Here is a 22,395-nt window from a genome sequence, read left to right on the forward strand (position 1 = left end):
AACGAAATCTATTGTAGTACCAATTTTGGTACTGTATAGAACCTGTGCAACACAAAAAAGTAAAATTTGGTATTGTGCATACAATTGGTATCAAAAAATGTACTTTCGGTACTAAGTGTTAGTTCTACTATTCATTTTTGCTTCATAGTTGGTGCACATGCTTGGGTACTATATAGGATATAGTGAAATACCAAATCTATTACACTATCAAGTTTGGTGCTTCATAGAACCAGTGCAACACAAAAAAGTACCAAATCGAATATTGCACATTCACTTTGGTAGCTGATAAGGTACTTTTTGTACTATATGTCACTCTTGCTATTCAAATTAGCTTCATAATTGGAGCATATTGTATACTTGGGTACTATGTAGGGTACAATACAACACCAAATCTATTGAAGTACCAATTTTGGTGCATAGAACCACAAACAAGTACCAAATCTATTGCACCACTAATTTTGGTGCATAGAATCACAAAAAAGTACCAAATCTAATACTGCACATATGCTTTGTTACCAAATTTGGTACTTTTGGTACTATGTGTGACCACTCTTGCTATCCAATCAAGCTTCAATTTTGATGCTCAATTTCATGCTTGGGTAGTATACAAGGTACCAAGACAAACCTAATAGTAATTGTATAGAACCTTTTACTATATGGAAAACTACCAAATTTGAACTCCACACAAGGTTTGATTCTATAAAGGGGACACTTGGTACCTATTAATTCCTTATATTCGAGAGAAAAGCCAGGGTGTATTCTTGATCTTTTGGTACTATATGGAATGATAGCTAAGCATCATAATACCTTGATTACTGCTCTAGAATGGCTTGGATAGTATATACTTAGCTTCTTTGGTGACATATGGAACCAATGCCCTATGATAAGTAATAAGTTTTGTTAATCCAATGTTATATGGAGTATTAATTGATAATAGTAGATTTGGTACTATCCAAAGGTATTCCTACTATTCTAGAATGTAGTCACGAACATTAGTCCAACTCAAAATCTAGGAAATCTAAGATCACAAGAATAGCGTATTACCCAATATTCATTGAGAATATGTATGGGATGTTTGATAACATATTTTGTCCCAATTCCTTTCTTACATATGTCCTTTTTGTTAGGTGAAACTCTCATCTCGGATGTCCAAAAGGCATAAACCAAAGCTCTAGTTTCACCTGTGTTATTGCTATATCAAGGAAATTGCATCTGACAAGTACTAAGAGGAAATACTTCATCCTCGTCTTTCATATCTAACTAAGTAGACCCTAGTTTCACTTGTCACTATAGATGTATATTGCTTTGAGTAGACAAAGCTGGAGGAGCTGACAGGAGCTTTCACACTGCAAGGGGAGAGACACAGAGAGAGAGAGAGAGAGAGAGAGAGAGAGAGAGAGAGAGAGAGAGAGAGAGAGAGAGAGAGAGAGAGAGAGAGAGAGAGAGAGAGAGAGAGAGAGAGAGAGAGAGAGAGAGAGAGAGAGAGAGAGATCTATATATATATGGCTATGGTGTGCAACAGCTATACACAAAAACCACCAATTCAATGTGGTATCATAAGGACCCTCCCTTTTGTACCACTAAGCCTTACCTTTAGCCACCATGAGATGGCCAACTTATTGCATCACATGTTGGTAGCCTCATGCAAATAGAGACCATACTTATGATATCATAATTTTTGAAGTCACCCGTATATATGAATGTAAGGACTATTGATTATATGTCTTACCAAATCATTATTGATTATGGGCCAGTAGATGGCCAACTTATTATCACATGCTTCAATGCATGACAATAGATCAATTGTTATTCAATGAGATTTCGAAAGATTGGATATGGAAAGAGCAACTACTTTCAAAAAAGAATACACAAATTAAGTGATTGAAGTGCAATCTGGTGTTTTCTTGATAGGGGTATTACTTCATGTCACAAAGCACTTGCACAATGCAACATTTCCTATTGGTTTAGAAATGAAGAATTTTGGCTTCAAACAAATCGATACACTTGCCAAATTCTATGGGGAACAAAGAAATTAGAGAGTGGTGAGCTAGTTGATCCTATGTTTGACATAGTTGTAGTTATAAGGGAATATCAATACTTCAAAGCATAGGCATCATTTGAATGAAAAGCTGTAGCCTAAGGCATACTTTGGTTGCAATTTTGTAGAGATTCCGCTACCCAAGAGAAGTATCCAATGTTATTAAAGTTGGCTCATTTTTCAATGATCCAATGCTCAAGTACTTCTACATGTGAGAGAGGCTTTAATGCACAAAATTTGATTAAGACAAATCTACAAATTTATCTTAATATAAAAAGTGGTGATGCATTGATGTGCATACATTTTGAGGGTCTAATACTTCAAGAGTTTGCATTTAATGGTAATGTACAAATTTGGAAATATGGGTCCAAAACGAGTTGTCATATTTATGGAAAAACAATGAGGTATAGTAATATTACTTTACAAAATATATAACCTTTATGATGAAGCTTTGTTGCTTTTATATAATCTATTCGTGCATATGTTTTGTAGGGTTCATGGTATACTTCATAGTTGAGGCATGTTTTTGAGATTTGATGCCAAAAATCAACGTTTTTGTTTCATCATTACTTATTTGTTAGTGTGAAGAAACTATAAATAACTTGGCAATACATTGTACTCCTCGATTATGTTCAAGACAAGTATTACATTTTTATTCAAGCGCTCTTCAAGAGATATATTTGATATGAATAAAGCATCATTTCACCTATATTTTGAGATTTTGTTTATTAATAGATGTGATATTAGCCATTTTTTGGAGAGATTGCTTGTATACTATATTTTACCTTTTTAAAAATGGTGCTTGTATTTCTTTGCCTTCTAAAAACTAGGAAAATATATTCAATGCCATTTAATATTGGTTGATATTTCAAAATCTAGGCTAGAATTTTAGAAGTACATATTTTGATTGGTTGATAGTAAGGTTTTTCATGAGCAACGCAATAGCCCTTGAGGTAAAGAGACTACTATTATTTTTATTATCTTGAAAAGATTTTATTAGTGAGAGTAGATTTTTGGAGTTGATTTAACAAGCAAAAAGACCTGAGGCATAAAAGAGTAAATTTTCATGGAAAGTGAAACATTGTGGATCAAGGAGCTAGAGTTTTCCTAGATGCATTTCAACATCTAGAATCCAACGCAAGTGTTCATTTGTCAATTAGAGTTTTTTTTGTTGAGATATCGAGCTCCACTCGTGATACGCCAAGGTGACCGTTGTGTATTTATGTCATCGACTTGTCAGTTGCAGACGCGGTTGGTACACCGCCCATGAATAATAGCTACATGATAGCTATCCTTATCTACTCTAGTTCGTGGCTCAGTTAGTATGCCACCTTAGTTAGTTGAGTTTGGTTTGAGACCCATATATAGGGTTCTTCTATTTCTTTGTACTTGAGTTCTTTTGGCTTACACAACTAAGAAGAGGAAAACTGTTTTCAGCCTCCACCTCTGTGTGTATTCCCCCATTGTGCAAGCAAGAAAGCTACAAGTGAGACTCCTTCCTTCTCTCCCACAATCTTGACATGGTATCAGAGCCTTGTTTGTGGTAAGGAGCTGAAGGAAGCAAGCCAAGCTTCGCGGTGTTCTGGTAAGAGGAGCAGTGTTGCTTTCATTTTATGTTTTGGGAGCAAGTCTCTGCACGCAGCACAGCCGGAAAGTGCAGGAGTGCATTGTCTCAGGTTGAGACGCCCTTCGCGGTGAAGCAAGAGGGCAATATATGCTGCGGGGAAGGCTTTAGCCCTCGACGACCTTGTTTTTTTTATTTGAGACCATTTCGGGGCCTATTTTGGAGGCGGAAGTTTTCTACACGCACTCAGGAAAAAGCCATGTTTTATGTTGTCCGACCACTATTCTACAGGTCGGTGAATAGTTACCACAGAAATTGCATCGTATGCTCGTGTGCAGAGACATTGGGAGTTACAGAATCATCCTTGGTTCCTGGTTATGCAAAATCGTCACTAGGAAGTGACTGTGTGGTCAAATACCACTTTCGCCAGTTTTGCAGATTTTCCCTTGTGAGGGTGAAGCTGTGTTTTTTGCAGTGATATAATTTTTTGCAGTGTTCTGTAATGACATCTGATTCTCTTTCACAGATTGTCACTGAAAAGCTTGACAAGAACAACTTCCAAGCATGGAAGTTTAGAATGACAAATTTCCTTATGGGAAAAGGATATTGGGAATTTATTGCAGGAAATGAAGAAGAATCAGTTCTTCCTGATGTTCCCAATCAACAGCAAATGTAGGCATTTAAAGCATGGCATGAGAGAGCCAGGAAAGTTATGTACTGGCTGTCTATCAACATTTCAGACTCTATGATTGTGCATATTCAAGATGCAAGTACGCCAAAGGAGGCATGGGATACTTTGTCAAAAATGTATAGCACAAATACGCAAGCCAGGAAAATGCAGCTCAAGCAAGAGTTGCACAATGTGCAAAGAGAAAGTATGAGCATCAATGACTACCACATGAAGGTGAAGAAGATTGCAGATGCACTTGCTTCCATTGGGTCACCAGTGGAAGATGATGATTTAGTCTCAATGACCTTGAATGGTCTAGGAAAGGATTATGCACAGTTTCCAACATCCATTTCCGTCCGTGAAAGATTTTCTGATTTTGAGGAGTTGATTGCTCTTCTAATTTCTGAGGAGCAGAGAAATGGTGGTGCATCTTCTTCAGGAGGAACTTCAAAAGAAGTTGTCTTCTACTCAAATGCTGGAAGAGGTAGAGGCAGAGGTAGAGGAGGCCGATATGGAGGCTATGGTAGAAATCAGAATATGCAGCAAACTCAAGAAAACCAGTCCTATGGAGGAGGACGTGGTAACTCTAGAGGCAGGGGGAGCCAAAGAGGTCATGGTGGATAGCAAAGAGGCCAAAATGCAAACACCAATGTTGAATGCTATTACCGTGGTAAAATGGGTCATATGGCTAAAGACTGCTATAAAAAGCAGAATGACATCATGAATGGAAAGCTGCAACAAGGGAATTATGCATTGGGATCTAATCATAGGTCTTGAAGATGAGCCCAAGCTACCGGAGGATAGACCTCCAATATAGGATCAATTAAAAGCATATAGGACATGGTTGGAAAAGGCTAGCAAGGTCTTGCATTGGCTGTCCTTATGTGTGTCAGACACAAAAGCTATGCAAATTGCAAACTGTACTTCACCAAAAGCAACTTGGGACTTGTTGATGATGAAGAATTGGGCCATGTCAGTCATGCAAGAAAGATACAATTGAAGCAAAAAATTAGCCACATATCCAAGAATGGAAGGTCTATTGAAGACTATATGAGTGAGATTAGAACCATTGTAGAGCAACTAGGCTCAATTGGAGCTGAAGTTGAGGATGATGATTTGGTGGCCACTAAACTCCATGGAGTTGGAGAGGAGTATAAGCAGTTTGACACTTCCATATCAGTGCGTTAAGAGTAGCCTGACTTTGATGAACTTGTGGCACTTCTTTTGCGTGAAGTGGAACTTGGACTCAATACAAGTTCCAGTGGGTCTAAAAACAACAAGGACAATATCTTCTACTCAAATCAAAGGGCTAGAGGTGGAAGAGGAAGGTCAGACTTTATAGGAAGAGGGGTTGGAAATGCATATGCTACCCGTGGGCAGCAAAGTAGTGGATGGAAAAATAGGCAGCCTCAAGCAAACATAGATTCCTCTAATGCTCATGGAAGAGGGGGTTACTCATCTAGAGAAAGAGGTACTTGGCAACAGCCCCAAATGAGCCATGGAAAATGTAGATAAGGATTGTCACTATTGTGGCAAATATGGGCATGTAGCTAAAGATTGCTACAAGAAGAAGAATTATCAGAGAGCAAGAGGAAGGCAACATGCTAATTATACCTCTTCTAGTTGTTGAACATTAGGAGAAATATGGACTCTCTTTTTTGCCCCTTAAGGAGTGAATAAACAAATATAGGCCTAACCAATGAGAGAGCTGGGATTCCAGATTCATGTAACATGAATCTTCTAGCCATATCTTGGAACAAATCTTCCCTTAGCAATAAAATAAGGGAAAATGTGGGGAGTACAATGTTGTCACTTCTTCGAAGTTTGTGCCTCGAATTTTCATTTTCTTATTTTTTATGTTTGACTTTTCTTTTCTCCCCTTTTCAGTTTCCCTCTCTTTCTTAGGCGGAACTCAAATTTGTCATATCTCTTTCCCCGCTTCTTCTTTCTTGACGAAATTTTACAGCCTCACTGTTGCTTGCCCTGTCTGTAACCCTGTAAAATTTCATTTGCTTTGCACAAGCACAGAGAGAGTTTCATGTGTTTTATGAGAGCAGAGCTTGTTTTACCAAAGCCCTAAGATTCTCTTCATAAAACTCTACAGGTATATTTTTCTCTTCCATAGATGTTCTATGGTAAAGTTTTATCTCGTTTGGAGAAAACATGTGCAAGTTATGTGCATTCTCTGACATGTAATTTCTTTTGTTTTGATGCTCTAGGAGTCTCTTACAGTCAAGAATAGTGATATTTTAAACACTCAACTTCTTCTTCAACATCTTAGGGTTTCTCTGTAAACAAAGTTACAGGTATATTGTCTTGTTTTTTTGTTGCTCCACAATTAAATTTTATCTCATTTAGACAAAATGTATACAAGTTACATGCATACTGAGCTTTCCTTTGTTTTTTTACTCCAAGAATCTCCGAGGGTGAAGAACAATGATTTATTAAGAACTCAACTTCTACAACATCTTTGGGATTTTGAACACTCAACTTCTTCTTCAACATCTTAGGGTTTCTCTGTAAACAAAGTTACAGGTATATTGTCTTGTTTTTTTGTTGCTCCACTGTTAAATTTTATCTCGTTTAGACAAAATGTATACAAGTTACATGCATACTGAGCTTTCCTTTGTTTTTTTACTCCAAGAATCTCCGAGGGTGAAGAACAATGATTTATTAAGAACTCAACTTCTACAACATCTTTGGGATTTTTTGCAGAGAAAGCCACAGGTATATTGCCATTTTTTACTACTGTTCCATGGTTAAATTTCAACGCATTTGGACAAAGCCTATATAAGTTATATGTATGCGTTGACCCAAGATTTCTTTTGTTTTTGTACTGCAGGAATCTGTCAGTGAAGGAACAATGGTCTTGCTATAAGTCAACTTCTTGTTCAACATATCTAGGGATCTTTGTGAAAGAAATTACAGGTACAATGTTTCTTTTTTAAATTGATCCATTTAAATTTAATTTCATTTGGAGAGAACATTTGCAAATTATACACATGTTGATAGGTAACTTTTGTATTTGGTTGGTACAGATGTCTTCATGGACGAAAAATATCAGTAGCATACTTGCAGTGGAGGTCTTCAACAGGAAAGATAATGGCGGTAATTGGATTTGTGATAAGTATTATAAGTTGGATTGGATTTTGATGCACCCAAGTACTCGAGGGAGTTTCAAGGTCAAGCGCAAGGATGTTGCAAACCCTAACAAACATTGGAAAGGTAGAATTCTAGAGTTCAGAAAAGTGTTTAATGGCACAAGTGCAGTAACAGCAGTGTTGATTCAACATGTTTATATGCATAAACAAATCTCTGTACACGATGAGAACAACATTGCAAATTATAAACAAAAAAGTAAGTTGTTAAATTTTATCATTGATTATTCTTTTGTATTAGAGTTGTTTTTAAATGTCTTTGCAGTATTCTAATTCAGTCTTGTTTGATTGACAGCTCTATATCCATCGACTTTGCATGAATGGCAGAATGTGGAATGTTTAAGCGGCAAGATACATGTTTGGCATGAAGAGATAGGTTCTTTGATCTATGATAATACCTCTACAAGTCAACTTGCCACTCAAAATATCTTTTTTTATAATTCATTGTATGTGGTAGAAAGCCAGAGATTGCAGCATGTCCCATTGCCACCACTGTCTAGTGGTGAATGGTTCATTGGTAGCTTGGAGTTGTCAGGAGCTTGCAAGTCGAAGATAAAATCTGACATCAATAGTGCTATGAAACCCACCACAGGCTCCAAAGATGTGCATCTTAGTTGGTTTATTCCATTCTCATTGTTTGCACATTTGTTTGGTTCATGTGATATTTTGAAGAAAACAAAGATTACTTATCAATGCAAGTGTCCATCCGAGGAATGGATGAGTCAGCTATTGGGTGAGTCTTGTCTTGGCAAGTCAAAAGAACACATTTTGATGAGACGATTGAGTGCAGGGTCAACCAATCTGATATTACATTCAGGTAAAACTTTTTTACTACTTTGCATACCTTGATTTAATTGACAAAGGTCTCGCTTAGATAAATTGTTATGTTAGTCGCATTGATCACTTACCATTATTTTTGTTTTTATTACAGGTATTTCATTGCTAGACAAACTCTGTGCGTTCGCTTTCGATATAGAAGATGGCGACTTTTGCGAGGGGAGTAGATCAGCTTGGATCAAGATATCCGAGATGACACACATACAGTGCTTGTAGATGTGGTAATCTTGTGGAGTGGTCATAATCCTTTCGTAGTCAGCGCAGAGAGTCATTGGCCCATTTATTTTCTGAGACAAGAAATCCAATTAATGTCCAGTGAGCCCCTCTACAGCTTCTATTTCAAGTTAGATAATAAAAAAGTCAGGACTCGTAGTGAGCAATCCATGACATATAAACAATGTGCTTCTCCACATATCCTTAAGATAGTGGAATCCTTGTAAAAAAAACTTTATAAAGAGCGAATACATACCTTTTTTGAACTTCTGAGTACTTTAAATTTTAGTTTACTGTGATCCAAGCATGCGATAATACATACTGTAATTACTCAATCATGCAGTTAAAAATCATAATTAAATTGCAGGTTAGAGATTTATAATCTAGAGAATATTGTCTTTGCACAATGATATATTGTAGCGCATCTCTACTGCTCGTTTCTTAAATTTTAATATTAAATTGGATCCAAAGGGAATTTCAAGGCCTTTTAGATTTATTTTCTTTAAAAAATTATATATTTTCTCTTATTAGACTTGAATATACTCAGCGACCCAAACATATTCGAGGATATAATAATGTAGAACGAAGTGTTTGTCTGTATGAGTAATTTTAACAGTGACTTTAAAATACTGAAATAAAGAAACTAAGGTAAGAGTTTTAATTTGAAACTTTAGAGTTAATAACTTTATAAAGAACCTTTATTTAAAACCCTAGACACATAAAAGCTATAACTCCAAACTCATTTTCACTTTCATTCTCCACTTCCCTACACTTGTGCTCTCCTTCCTTCTCTCTTTGTGTGCCATGGCTACCACTCCCGCCTTCGCTGCATGGATCAGTCCACATGCTACGCGCACATAGGGGACTAGATATACCCTAGGTTTTGCGTGACCTTGAGTCTAGAGAGCTCACTTTCCACTGTAGACCCTGACTCTAGTATACTAGCATCATTTTGTGATGCAGTGAACCCTCTCACTTGCTCTATTCCCGACTCCACTCTCAGGTGGGTTCCCATGGATTTTTTGTATAGTTTGTGTGCCGGATCCAGCCATGCAAAGGTGATAAGTCGAGCCCTGGTGCATGTGGGGCAACATCTCCGTGCTAGAGCAATGCCCACCTCGTCACAGGACCACGTCACGATGGATCTCATTGAGAGGGATGCCACCTTTGCCATATATGTTATGTGCACTGAGGTGCAAGAGGACAGTGAGGAGGACATCGACGCACCCTCTCGGCCACTACTAGAGTACTTTGAGAGGAAGCCTGAGGAGATCACTCTCGATCTGAGTGTTGAGGCAGCACAGATCTTGGCCATTGTGCACCCACTTCCCTGCCCTGATGAGATGCCCACGAGCGAAGAGCCACCCCTCTTTTCTCTCCATGCTATCACCATCGAGGGGGTGGAATATCTACTCATGCAGGATGTGCTAGAGTTGTTGGAGCTTAGGGAAGAAGAACTATACTGTATCATGGTGCGTGATGCACCTAGTGATTTCATAGATTTTGATTTACAGGATGCCCCACCACATGTTGATGAGGTGGCTCGTTATGATGGCACGAGCATCGATGATATCTCTACCATTGTGAGCATCCAGGAGCAGATTGAGGATGCGGCGCCACAGTATCAGATCTCTGATGAGGAGTTCGAGCGGTTGCAAGAAAGCCTTTTTGGTCCTCGACCCGACTATGCAATGCCTACCCAGGAGAGAGACGAGGGCAGCCTAGTGGCAGGAGCAGACCTAGATGCTCCATTACAATGGTAGATAGATGATGCAGAGAAGGTAATGTTCTTGGTTTCATATGAAACTTAACTAGTAGGGCCTCTAGGGCATCAAGAGCGCACACATGTGTTTTTGTCAGGATCGGGCCCCCAGATGTGCCCTGGCCAAAGGCTCGCGTCTGGGGGCCTGAATCTGCTGCCTCCGACCAGGACACATCTGGGGGCCCCGATCCCGACAAAAACACATATATGCGCTCCCGATGCCCTAGAGGCCCTACTGATTAAGTTTCATATGAATATGATTTATATATCTTCAACACACTCCATGCATAGTGAGTCTGATACTGAACTTGTGTGTTGCAGGAGATTGTCTATATAGATGAGTTTTCATCTAGGCAGGGTGGCTGATCTGGTAGCCAAGGAAGGGTGCAAGACTCGGCATTGAAGGAGTACGTTGGGAAGCTTGTCAACGACATTATTGTATTTCATAAGACATGCTCCCTTGCTTTTGCCGAGAACTTCTTGAAGTTGAGGGCATTAACAAAGGCTGGGCCCTTCAAGACCATCCTGACCAACTCCAGCCTAGAGAAAGTAGTGTTGCTTCGACGTTCGAAGCTACTCTACTTATTCACGAGTACTAGGTCTGGCCCACTTTTCTCCATGGTGGCCCATGGCATGGTTGCCGGTGTTGAAGACCCCACTGTCATTAGATAGGAACTATTGGGGCAAAATGTATTGTTGCCTATGATCAAGAATAGCTCTGACCATGGGGAGCCTAGCTCGAAGAAGCCTAGGAGAGAATAGATGTACTTATTGCCTACTGATATCGCATCACTGATGTATTGCACTTTGTAATCTTCTCTTCAAGTAATGAAAACCGATGTTTGTTGGATTCACGTGCAATGTAGTTTGTGATACGTGTCATTTACTATTGTTTTTTACTTGAATGTTACGTTTATTTGTCGAATTTATACGTAACACGATTCGTACCCTAAATTTAATACACAGTTCTTTATCGAATTCGTGCGCAACATGTATTTGTTCGAACGCATGTAACGATAACTCAACGACGTAAATAAAATAAATATCAAGTGACTAAACAAAAATAAGACACGCCAAAAACTTTGTATTTGTATTAATAACAATTTTACATGGGGTCCATTACAACCAAGGCTTTACAAAATGTCTTCAGAAGCTACATTCCATGTACTTTTGAGTTGTACACCTCTATCCTTGCTGACCTCCGCGAGGACTATCTTTTCATTGCTGAAAGAACCTGACTATCTGCAGATCCCTGTCGATGACGGTGACCCTCCTTGCATGCACCGCTGCATAGACTGAGTCTCCAAATAAGTCGATGAGGTAGGCTTCAGCAGCTTCTTATAGTGTGAGGAGGGCCTAGGCAATCCAGCGATCCGGTTGTTTCGCGCGTGATGTATCTGGAAACTGGGTCCTGTTGTTCCTGATCAGTATGCCCTCCATGATCTCCCGCACCAACTTCTGGAATGGAGCCTTCGGTATCAGGAGGTGAGTGGTCTTCTGGTAGTGGCAGATCTCGCGAAGAGCCACTGTGCCTGGCTTCCATCGACGCTTGCGATGCTGGCGTCGTGGTGGTGGTGGTGGAGCTGGAGGACGTGGCTGCCGTATGGAATTTCCAGGGGGGTATCTCCAAGCCGCTTGCTTGGTGCGTACCATGTCTTCTAGGAGAGAGAACTCAGAACTCAAAAGTGAAATGTGTAAAATGAGGTGAAACTTTAAACTTATAGCCAAACTTTTCAAAAACCCTAAAATTTTAATTAATGAATCCACGCTTTGGAAAAATATCACCAATGCTCCGATTCACATGAAATTTTACCTATAGGCTCCTCAAGGACACATCAACCACCCAAAAAAAATTTGGCCCCAACAGAAACCTCTGGATCACCTGTCCGGAGGCTCATGTCTGGGATTCAGGGAGGCTTGCGTCTAGGGCCCTGAATCTGGGTAGGGCCCTGAATCCCCAAATTCAGGGCCCCAGACGCGAGCCTCCGGACAGGTGACCCAGATTCAGGGCCCCAAACGCGAGCCTCCGGACAGGTGACCTAGAGGCTTCCGATGGGGCCAAATTTTTAATATAAAAGAGTTTTTCTAATGCCCAGCATGAGGGTGAAGTTTCACCAGATTCCGATTTATAAATTTGACGGTTCAATATTTTTTTGAAAATGCGTTAACTGCATTATACTGCACTGATAATGTATTGTCAACCTCGCAACTGTAGATTAAATGTACTGATAATGAGTTTGCACAACTGCAGATTAAATGTATTGTCAACCTCGCAATGCGAAACATTGGAAACTTAAAAATTGACAAAAAATAAATCATGGATAAAATGGAATATTGCATATCGGATATACTGTTTCCAAACCACTAAATATAGTAAGGATATAGTGCATCGGCCCATGTACAACCGATAACCGACGTGTACGTGATTGCACATTGAATTTATCCTCAACAAAACTACTTACAAAATTGGAAACTTGAAAATTCACACAATGCGAAACATGGTCAAAATAGAATATCACATATTGGATTTAGCATTGCGAAACTATGAAATACACGGTAGATAGTGCATCGCACCAAGTACAACTAGAGCTAGGGAAAATTTAGCTCCATTTTGCAGGCCACTACTATCAAATACTTGAAGGTCTACTGGAAAGATAACCCAAAACTAAGCTCCTTACAATCTACAACCAAACCTGAGCTAAAAACATAGATCCAATTACAAGGTAGCTTCTCAAAGCATATTGTTGACATTAAGATTAAATGCATCCTTGTTATTGCGGATCCCGCGAACAAGAACCAGATCTATGGGCTTAATAGTGATACGTCGAGCATGAATGGCTAAAAGTTGACCATCACTCATTAGATCAATCAAGTAGCTTTCAGCTGCTTCTTGGAGAGCAAGCAAGGCTTGGCTTGACCATCGCCCCACATTCCTTGCCTGGTTTCTCAAAAAGAACTTGTGATGATGCCCTGATTGTAGATCTTGCAGTATTTCTCGCACCAACCTGGAGAATGGTGCCTTAGGAATAATCAAGTCAGCACTCTTTTGGAATTTCCTTATCTCGCGTAGCGCAGCTGTGCCTGGTCTCCATCTTTGCTTTTTATGTGTTGGAGGGCGTGTATTACGAGCTGGAGCAGTAGTGGGAGGTGGAGCAGCTGGAGCATGTGGACCACCATTTTTGGACAATGGTGAACCATCATTATCGACTACACTAGGGCCACCATTGTTGGCCACAGTAGCGCCATCATTATTGGCTGCAGTAGGGCCACCATTATCGGTCACCAGGGGATCTTTGTCACTCACAGTACGCTCACTAGATTCGGAAGAGTGTTGAGCTCTTTATCTCACAGACGCCTTTTTTATAGGAAGCTTGGAACGTGCCATGGCTGTGATGATGAAGGATAAAAAGGTGGAGGGTAGAATGGAGAGCAATGGGAAAAAATGAAAGGAGAGATGACTTAAATACGAAACTTTCAAACTTACTGTGGTGTAAATGAATTTTAAATTTATCATTTCATTTCATTTCTCCACCCCATCCCTACCTCTCTCTATCTCCTGACACCCCCCTCATGCCCCCCTCTCTCTCTAGGCCAGTGAATGTTCCAATGTTTGGAATTTTCATATCTTTGTCTTAGGATTTAAAAATCGACTTTTCATAATTTAAAAAAAAAGTTCAAAATCGACTTTGAAAAACATAGTGACAAACCTTTGAAATTTTAAAGAAAATTTATAAGACATCTCATGTTAGAGATATGAGTATTGATGTGTCATATCCTTGGGACTTGTGCTCTCTTGTGGACTCTAAATGTATCAAAATTATTATCTTTATCTAGGTCTCCATTTTTTGCCATCTCTCTCTTGGGTTGCCAACCATTCTGCGTGCCGTTGTCTAGCTGTGTTGTTTTCATATCTTGCTTTTCTCACTTCATATATTGCCCTACTTATAGATTCTGCTTGAGATGTTTTGGACTTCTTTTCTTTTTCCTTGTATTGTATCTCTAATCTCCTATACCACCATTGGAATAATTGCCTCATAGAATTGGAATCATTGATACCACCTCCATGATCAGTTGCCTTTTGAAAAGCACAGCGAGCTTGCCAGTGAGATCTTTCCATGCCTTGAGTTGACCATATTGCCAAACTTCCTTGATCTGCAAAGTATGGACCATGTGCTTCAAGTATATGCTGCACAAGAAAAGAGATTAGAAACACAAAGTAATTCGAAATGATGTTTTTTTTTTTGCAATGGTGATAATATTGTCCATGTAGTGTGTTATGCTATTTGTAGTCCATGCCTCCACCATGGACTTATGAAATTTAGCAACTGTCTCTTCAAATGCATTGGCATCACCATCCATAAACCTCAACTTCTGTAAGAGAGCTGCTAATCTATCTAGGTGTATCCACACTTCTGCCTTCGCAATCCTCGTTCGTCCCCCATTGCTCCAATCTGAAACAGCAAGGTGCAACTTTTTCCATGCTTCGTACTTCTCTGATTGTTTTACTAGTATATTGCCTTCCTCATCTCCAAGTGGAGATAAAAACTTCCTAGCCTTGGGTCCACCAAAGCATGGTTTACAAGGAACATTTCCACTCTTCCCCGATTTTTTCTCGTCCTTTTTTATTTCTACTTGGCATTCGTGCAATCCAACTTCAAAGAGGACTTGTTCTACCTTCTTGCATGTAGCATCAGATTCTGACGCGAGCTGCATCTTGTATGCAAAGCATATATATTCATATACTAGCTTCTCAATTATTCTATCCAAACAATGCAATGTGCAAAAGTAAACCCTTGTTAGTGGTATTTCCAAAATAGGGCGCCAGTTTGGATCCACTGGAATTAGCATTCCATTTCTCATGACTTTCTGATCACGTGTCAGAGCACCCTGTTGTCCTGCCTTGGCAAGCCATTCTTTCTTTCCATCTTTCCCTTTCTTCCTAGTTTGCATGCAATATATGCATGGAAATTTTGCATTTGCTGCATTTGATAAACCAAACATACACTTCAATGTTTTTAAATCACCTGCAAGATGCCATTCAACTTGATAGTCCCCAAACCCCTCAACGTGTAAAACTACTCCATTATTTTGTTGTTGAATAACACTGGGTATATTAGTGAGGTTAAAAAAAACTTTAAGTACTTCATGGTCCTCCTTTGGTACTTCAAATGCTGCAAGCCACCATATTTCATTCTCCGATTGTACACTGAAGTATAAAGGATGTTTTTCATCGATGTTGGGATCCAATGCTCGATTCATAAGTGTTATACTCACACGCTCAAGTTTTTGCTCCTTGATAATCTCACTCTCATCAAGTTTGAGGACAAACTTAAGCTTGCCTCTACATTCTTCCATAGACATATTGTAGAACTTGACCATAGCAATCTGAACCCTACATATATCCAATACAAAGTTGTTGGATGCATTCAATACAAAGGCAACTTCTTTGGAACCATACTTCAATATGTGTGTGTGTTCCACATGCGTAGGCTCACCAATCAGTTCTAAAACTTTCTCATTTAGTTGTTTTCGAGCCTTCTTCACGTGAAATGGTTTTGGCAGAGGCATTACTCGCTTAGTATTAAAGACTTGCTTAAAACCTGTATCCAATTGTTGATAGAGCATACTATATGACTCAGAACGCATTCCCACCTTGTCACATAATCCCTGAGCATCTGTAGCAATAAACAAGTTGCTCACATCCCTAAGACGTTCACTAGCAACACCATCCATAATGTCCCTGAATTTACGATTTTTCAATGCATTTTTTACCATATCCTTGCTAAGGACTTTGGCAATAGTATCATTCTCTGCATGAGGAAACATATTTCTCATTGTAGTAGATTGAGCATATATCCGTCTATGATATTGTCCACTTCCTTTGGCTAATTGGCCAATTGGTTTAACGGATCGGATGCATCGACGTGCCTCTTTGGTTTTTAAAGTGGGCCCAATCTTCAAAGTTTTTGTGAGCTTCCTCTCTATGTTTCGATTCTCCTTCTCCAAGTCATTGACTTTAGACTGTAACTCCATATTCTGCACGTGTGTAGCATGCATAGCATCTTCAATGACAGACATTGCTTGTTGTAGGTTCTGGTTCTCTCTATCCTTCTCAGCCAATAATCTATCCTTTTCCATCAAAGACTGCATATTCCCTTGTAATCTTGTCTGCATATTTGTCAAGGTTTGATGAGCCCCTGCTAATCCTTGTGTGACAAGTCTGCATGTGTATCCATACAATCCTTCATTGCCTTCACAAGCAAACTTTACAAATGATGTAAGCCCTTTAAATTGTGGTGGCCTTCGAGTGAGTGGATCAGGTGGATAAATGCACCCATCAACCCAAAGGTCCACTTTTTTTTTTCCTGCATTTCTTTCTTGTTGCATCCTGCATCTTATTGCATCATCTCTTTCCACAGTTCTTTTGAACATTGGTGCATATTCATCCTCCAATTGAAAGTGAATATATCTCTTTCTCTTGGTACATCCTGCACCTGCATTCTGCAAAAAAAAAGTATGCAAAAGTTAACTTGGATTAACATTCAAATCGCAGAACTACACCCCTTTGATTCACTATATCTGTGTTTTTTTTAAAACCCAGTTGGTTCTTGTATCTTTCTCTTGCTTTCAGTCTTGATAGACCCTAATCAACCCCTAATCAGCCTGTAATCTTGGCTTTTAATCTACCTCTAATTAGCATCAAATCTTATCTTCTGTTCTATCCAAAATATTCTCTCTCTCTCTCTCTCTCTCTCTCTCTCTCTCTCAACAAAAATTCATCAAGGAAACCCTAAACACATTCATACTGAAGCTTGGCTAGTGGAAAACAATAACATCATCTTATCTTCTGCCCTAATTAACTATCTATCACTCTATCACTTATTTTCTTTGTTCATCTCACATAGTCTTCTCTGTCCCCCATTCTCTCCTCCTCTCTCTCTCTCTCTCCCCCCTCTCTCTCTCTCTATGAATTGATGCTTAAGGACTGAACAACAACTATGAAGAATAATAACATCACAAAGATTAAAAAAATAAAGATACCTCCATTATCACTGGATTGCTTGTAGTATAGACTGTTGAAGACGGAGATTTCTTACTGCATATTTCTAAAGAGGAAGATGGCTTGTAGCAGGGTAGAGTGTGTTGTAGATAGAGATTCTTTGATTTCAACAAATGGTATCAAAACTACTCCTCAATGCTGCTTCAGAAGAACTCGTATGCAAGAAACCATATTCTGGAGGGAAAGAGAAGAATGCACAAAATTTGGGACAAAACTAGAGCTTTCTGAGGGAATGAAAAAATGCCCAGAAATAGGTATATACTTGTCCAAAAAAGATGAAAATTTACAAGGAAACTCTCGAGTCAAAAAGGTGTCTCTGGGTAAAAAATAATCTTAAAATATGATGTGTACATCATTTTATATCGTTTTTTAACTTCCGCCCTTTTAAGAAGCGAGAATGAGAATGATTGAAAAGTCATGAGGGCACTAAAGAGGGCATTAAAGAGTCATGAGGGCATTAAAGAATGATTGGCTGCATTTTTAGAAAAAATAGAATTGTATTTTTTTATTTATGAGGATTTTGAGAAAAAGTGACCTTATCTTGCAGTTTGGGAATAAAATAATAGGTGAAATCTATTGAAAACACAAAAACGAGATTTGCTTGATTATAGAAGATCTCTTTTTATAATATTATTTTGGAATCTCTTTTTAGAGAGAGAGAGAGGTGAGAGAAACCCCTTAAGGGGCAAAAAAGAGAGTCCATATTTCTCCTAATGAATTTTAGCTACACACTACCAATGGCTACAATATCACATGCATAGTTGTCCCCCAAGTGGACAACACCATGTTTATGTCATGACCTAAAATGGGCCCAGCCCGACACTGGCTCTATGGCACTAGCCGGGCCTCTATTACTCACCTAAAACCACCCCATATGGCCTTGCAACCAGGAGCATCTAATAGCTTTGCATTTGTATGATTTTGTAGTCCAATGAGTATCCTTCTCCACACTCCTCAAAGGGAGTCCCTAAACATGTTGATGTTATACATCGTGTAGGCACACACACAGGAAGCACCCGTCGGCTGATCACCGAGGCTCCACTATGACTCTCATACACCTTAGGGATTGGCTCCAATAGGCATCCTAAACATAGAACACATTCGAAACAAACTCCACTCTTGATTGGTCGATCCAAGGGATAATAGATCAACCTCACTAAATATCCCCCAAAGAACTAAATATCTAACTTTACATCTTGGGATATCTTGCACTCTCAATGTAGGTCATCCCTCGTACAAACAAGTGATATGCATCTAGGATATGATACCATATGGTGCCTGCAGTGCAGTTGTATATGACCACCATGCTCAAATAATTTTATTCATTAGCAATCAGCAACGTGAAACTTCAATCCCATAGGCTACAAACGGTCTTCAAGAAGCTCTCCTAGCTCGTTCTAAAGAAGTACAAGATCAGCCACCTATAAGAATAACTCCACTTTCTCTGAGTTTAGAGCTCTTTGCTCTAATTCATCCAACTAGTTATATCACTCTTCAAACTCCCGCAACAATTCAGAAGCAACAAGACATTTGCTGGGCTAATAGACCCACTCTTTGAATGTCTTCCGCTTAGCAATATCATAATCCTCCAGAAAATATTCGTCTTTGAGCGCTTTCTTAAAAACATTCTAGTTAGAATCTTACACAAATAAATATGTCACTCTAACTCACAAAGCAAGCATGACAAGCCGTAAGAAATAATTATTCCAATTGGTCGGAACTCCAAAGAAACGAATCTAGCTTTCAAAGTCTTTTATGTAGGGCTGAAACATTTAGACCATCAAATAATTTTCGCTCACTAACCACAGCCTTGATAACCTTGGTCGCACCATGTGTGTACTCTTGTTCTTAATGCAACAGTTTTTGTTGATCCAACTGCTCCTGATGTAACTACTTCTGCTACTGTTGCATAGATAACTGCATTTGTTGATTCTGCATCATAATAGCTAAAGAAAGAATTTGTAATAAAGTATTCATCTCATCAGTCAAAAAGGAAGAAGTTGTCAATAAAGATGATGGATTATTTGAAAAGTCTCCCATCTCGATGATCAGAAACAATGCTTTCTTGTCGAGTTCACCAAATGTCGCACAGGATTCGCCCGGGGGGTTTGTGAAAGTCACTTGCCGCCACATGGATGCTTTGAGATGGGAGAATTCAACATTAAAAAATAATCCAAATGAATTTTGAATGTGGAAAACACATTCTTGTTTAAAAATATAGGCAAGTTATAGGTTCTTAAGACTTTCGGATTAGATCAAAATCAATCTGAGAAAGAAAAGAAGAAGGTGGAATGTCAGGTTTTGAGGAAAGATTTTCGATGAAGCAAGGAGCACCTAGCTCAAACTCAAGCCACTCTTTATAAACAACTCGCGATGGAAACTTCGATGTAGGTGAGGGGCTTAAAACTCGTCCTCAAGCCTTCTCTCCCGAATTCGATGGCAAACTTTGAAGAAGGCAAGGGATACAAGCTCTACCTCAAACCTTCTCTCCTGAATTCGATGTAGGCGAGGGGCTTAAAACTCGTCCTCAAGCCTTCTCTTCCGAATTCGATGACAAACTTTGAAGAAGGCAAGGGATACACGCTCTACCTCAAACTTACACTCCCGAATTCAAAGTGAGATCTTCAAGGAGACGAGGGATTCAAGCTCAACCTCTAGTCTCTCTCCCTTGGTTTGATGGCCCTAAGGCTCTCATAGTGTCCCTATTTAGATTTCCACACTATATAGTATGAGACACTCTAAACCACTTACTATATAGTAAAAAAAAGAGAATTTGCTAGTTAGATTTCCACATAACTAGAAAGAGTCTAATATAGGAAAAATCAAACTTTACTAGATTGCCAATCTAGAAACATAGTTTCCAATATAGAAACATTTTTCTAGTTAATTTACCATATAGAAAGCTTTTTTTGGTTAACTTACTATATAGGAAGTTTATTATCATAACTATCTATATAGTAACTTTATAAAAAAAAGTTACTATATAGTAACTTCAGAAATAGACATTATCTATATAGTAACTTCATCGAAAAAGTTACCATATAAGAAATTATAACATATCACATCTACGTAGTAACTTTATCATATAAACTTAGCATATAGGAGGCATATAATGACATAATCAAATCTCGTAGAATGTCATTTTAATATTTTTTATATAAATAATAATAATAAAATACTTGATTTAAAAAGTGATTTTAATAAAGTAAAAGTGAATAATAGAATTTTTGCCAATTAAGTAGCAAACTATAATGTGAAATCCAAATTGTCCCTATTCTACTACATTAACATTATCTAGGCTTAAACTTCCAATGACTGTATCTTTTATTATAACTTGTTTTTACACCATGAGCCACTGTACACTAAGTGCAACTTGAAGATTATATTTCTCCAATGCTTGCCAGCCAAGCAAAAGAAGCCACTGACCCATCATTGTTGCCAAACCTCCAAGAGCATATAAGAGTTGTCCACCTTCAAACAGGTGAGAAAAACTGAGAATGGCCAATATTCAATGGTGCACTTCTTGAGACAACAGAAAAACCCTAATTACAGCAGTAATAAGGCCTGATTTCAACAAAACAATGTTGAATATCTTCAAATTTGCTAAGATGAGGCAGAACAAAGTAGAGGAGAGAGAGAAATTCAATATGCTACCAAGAAAGTGTTGTAACAGCAACCTCTGTTGTTTCAAAGATAAAAAATAAGGTCATGTGCTGGTTATTAGGGTTCTACTGTCTAAAACCCTAATTTCTGCACCAATACTTGTCAATAACCTCGTTTTTAGGGCATCGTGTCATTTGCAGCCCTAGAATCTGCTCAACATCAAGTTGCCCTGCTATCCAGCACCTATCCCTTACTCACAACTAAGTTATCCTTTAGATCTGCCCCCAAACAACCCAAAATGGGCGAAAAACAACCCAACATGGAAGATACACTTTCATGCAACCCAAAACTAATCCAAACTTGGCATTGATCAATCGAGAGGGTGGGACTAGGTCTAAATATGAGGCGATTCCTTTCCACTCCCTGTTTCCTTCAAGGAAGGAGGTGACTCATTAGCACGTGAGTGGGATATGTGCCTATAAGCAACAAGGGAGGGGGGTCCCCACATGACCATATCAGAGGATAGAGTATGATTCTTTTGAACTACGATGCATAACTACCATGGCCTTTTTCAAAAATACTTCAGCAATAGAGAAGTGATACACGCTATGTATCATGCCAGACCTAACCTATGACAAAGAGGATACATGCAATGCATTCAAATATGTCCTCTGATGTTCCAAGCATTTTTAAGTTGTTACTTACAAGTTCTTTAATAGCACTACAAACCCTCCCAAGGTCACAAAAGAGATAGTGTTAAAGAGGCTACAGATACCATTAATCTTCCACTCAATAGAGAACTTAACAACTTCTAAGAAGCATAGGCCTAAACAATACTGGAATAGAGGTCCTGACCTTTGAAAAGTTCTCAATATCCCAAAAAAAGAAACTATGATCGGCATATACAACAACTGGAAGAATCAAAGTATTTGATGTAAAAATAGTGATTGAAGAGAAACCTGACTAATGTATTATCAAAATTGAAGCACTTTACGCCTAACAGCTTTAAGTTTCTTCTCAATGTAAGGACTCACTAATGCTATCTCAAAATAAAACTTACCAAGCTTGTGCAATGTTGCAAATTAAAAAGCAACAGCATCAGGATATGAGATCCCATTTACATTATGTGTGGCAAGGTAGGACTCAGGAGCATGTGTTTGTATTTGTCATGTCATGGAATCCAAATGGCGCTGGTCAAGGAAAAGTTGCAGTAAATGCAAGAGACTCAAACATGAAAATCTGCACAATACCATCACTGCATGCAAAAGCAATGTGCAAACTTGAAATGGCTAAACCATGGCCTTGTCGAGCCTACAACAAGTAGCTAAAACTATCGTTGATGTTTGCAGATAGGCAACCATAGAGAGATCCTTGCTTGCATATCAAATGATACCTTAAGATTAACCCATTTTTTCAATGCAAGTTCACAATGTAGAAGGCATACTATTCCTGTTGAACATCATATCTGTCAACCACAATCCTCAATTCAC

The sequence above is a fragment of the Lygodium microphyllum genome, chromosome 1 (assembly GCF_053477565.2).
Source record: "Lygodium microphyllum isolate KBCC chromosome 1, Lygodium_microphyllum_v1.1.10, whole genome shotgun sequence".
Classification (NCBI taxonomy): domain Eukaryota; kingdom Viridiplantae; phylum Streptophyta; class Polypodiopsida; order Schizaeales; family Lygodiaceae; genus Lygodium; species Lygodium microphyllum.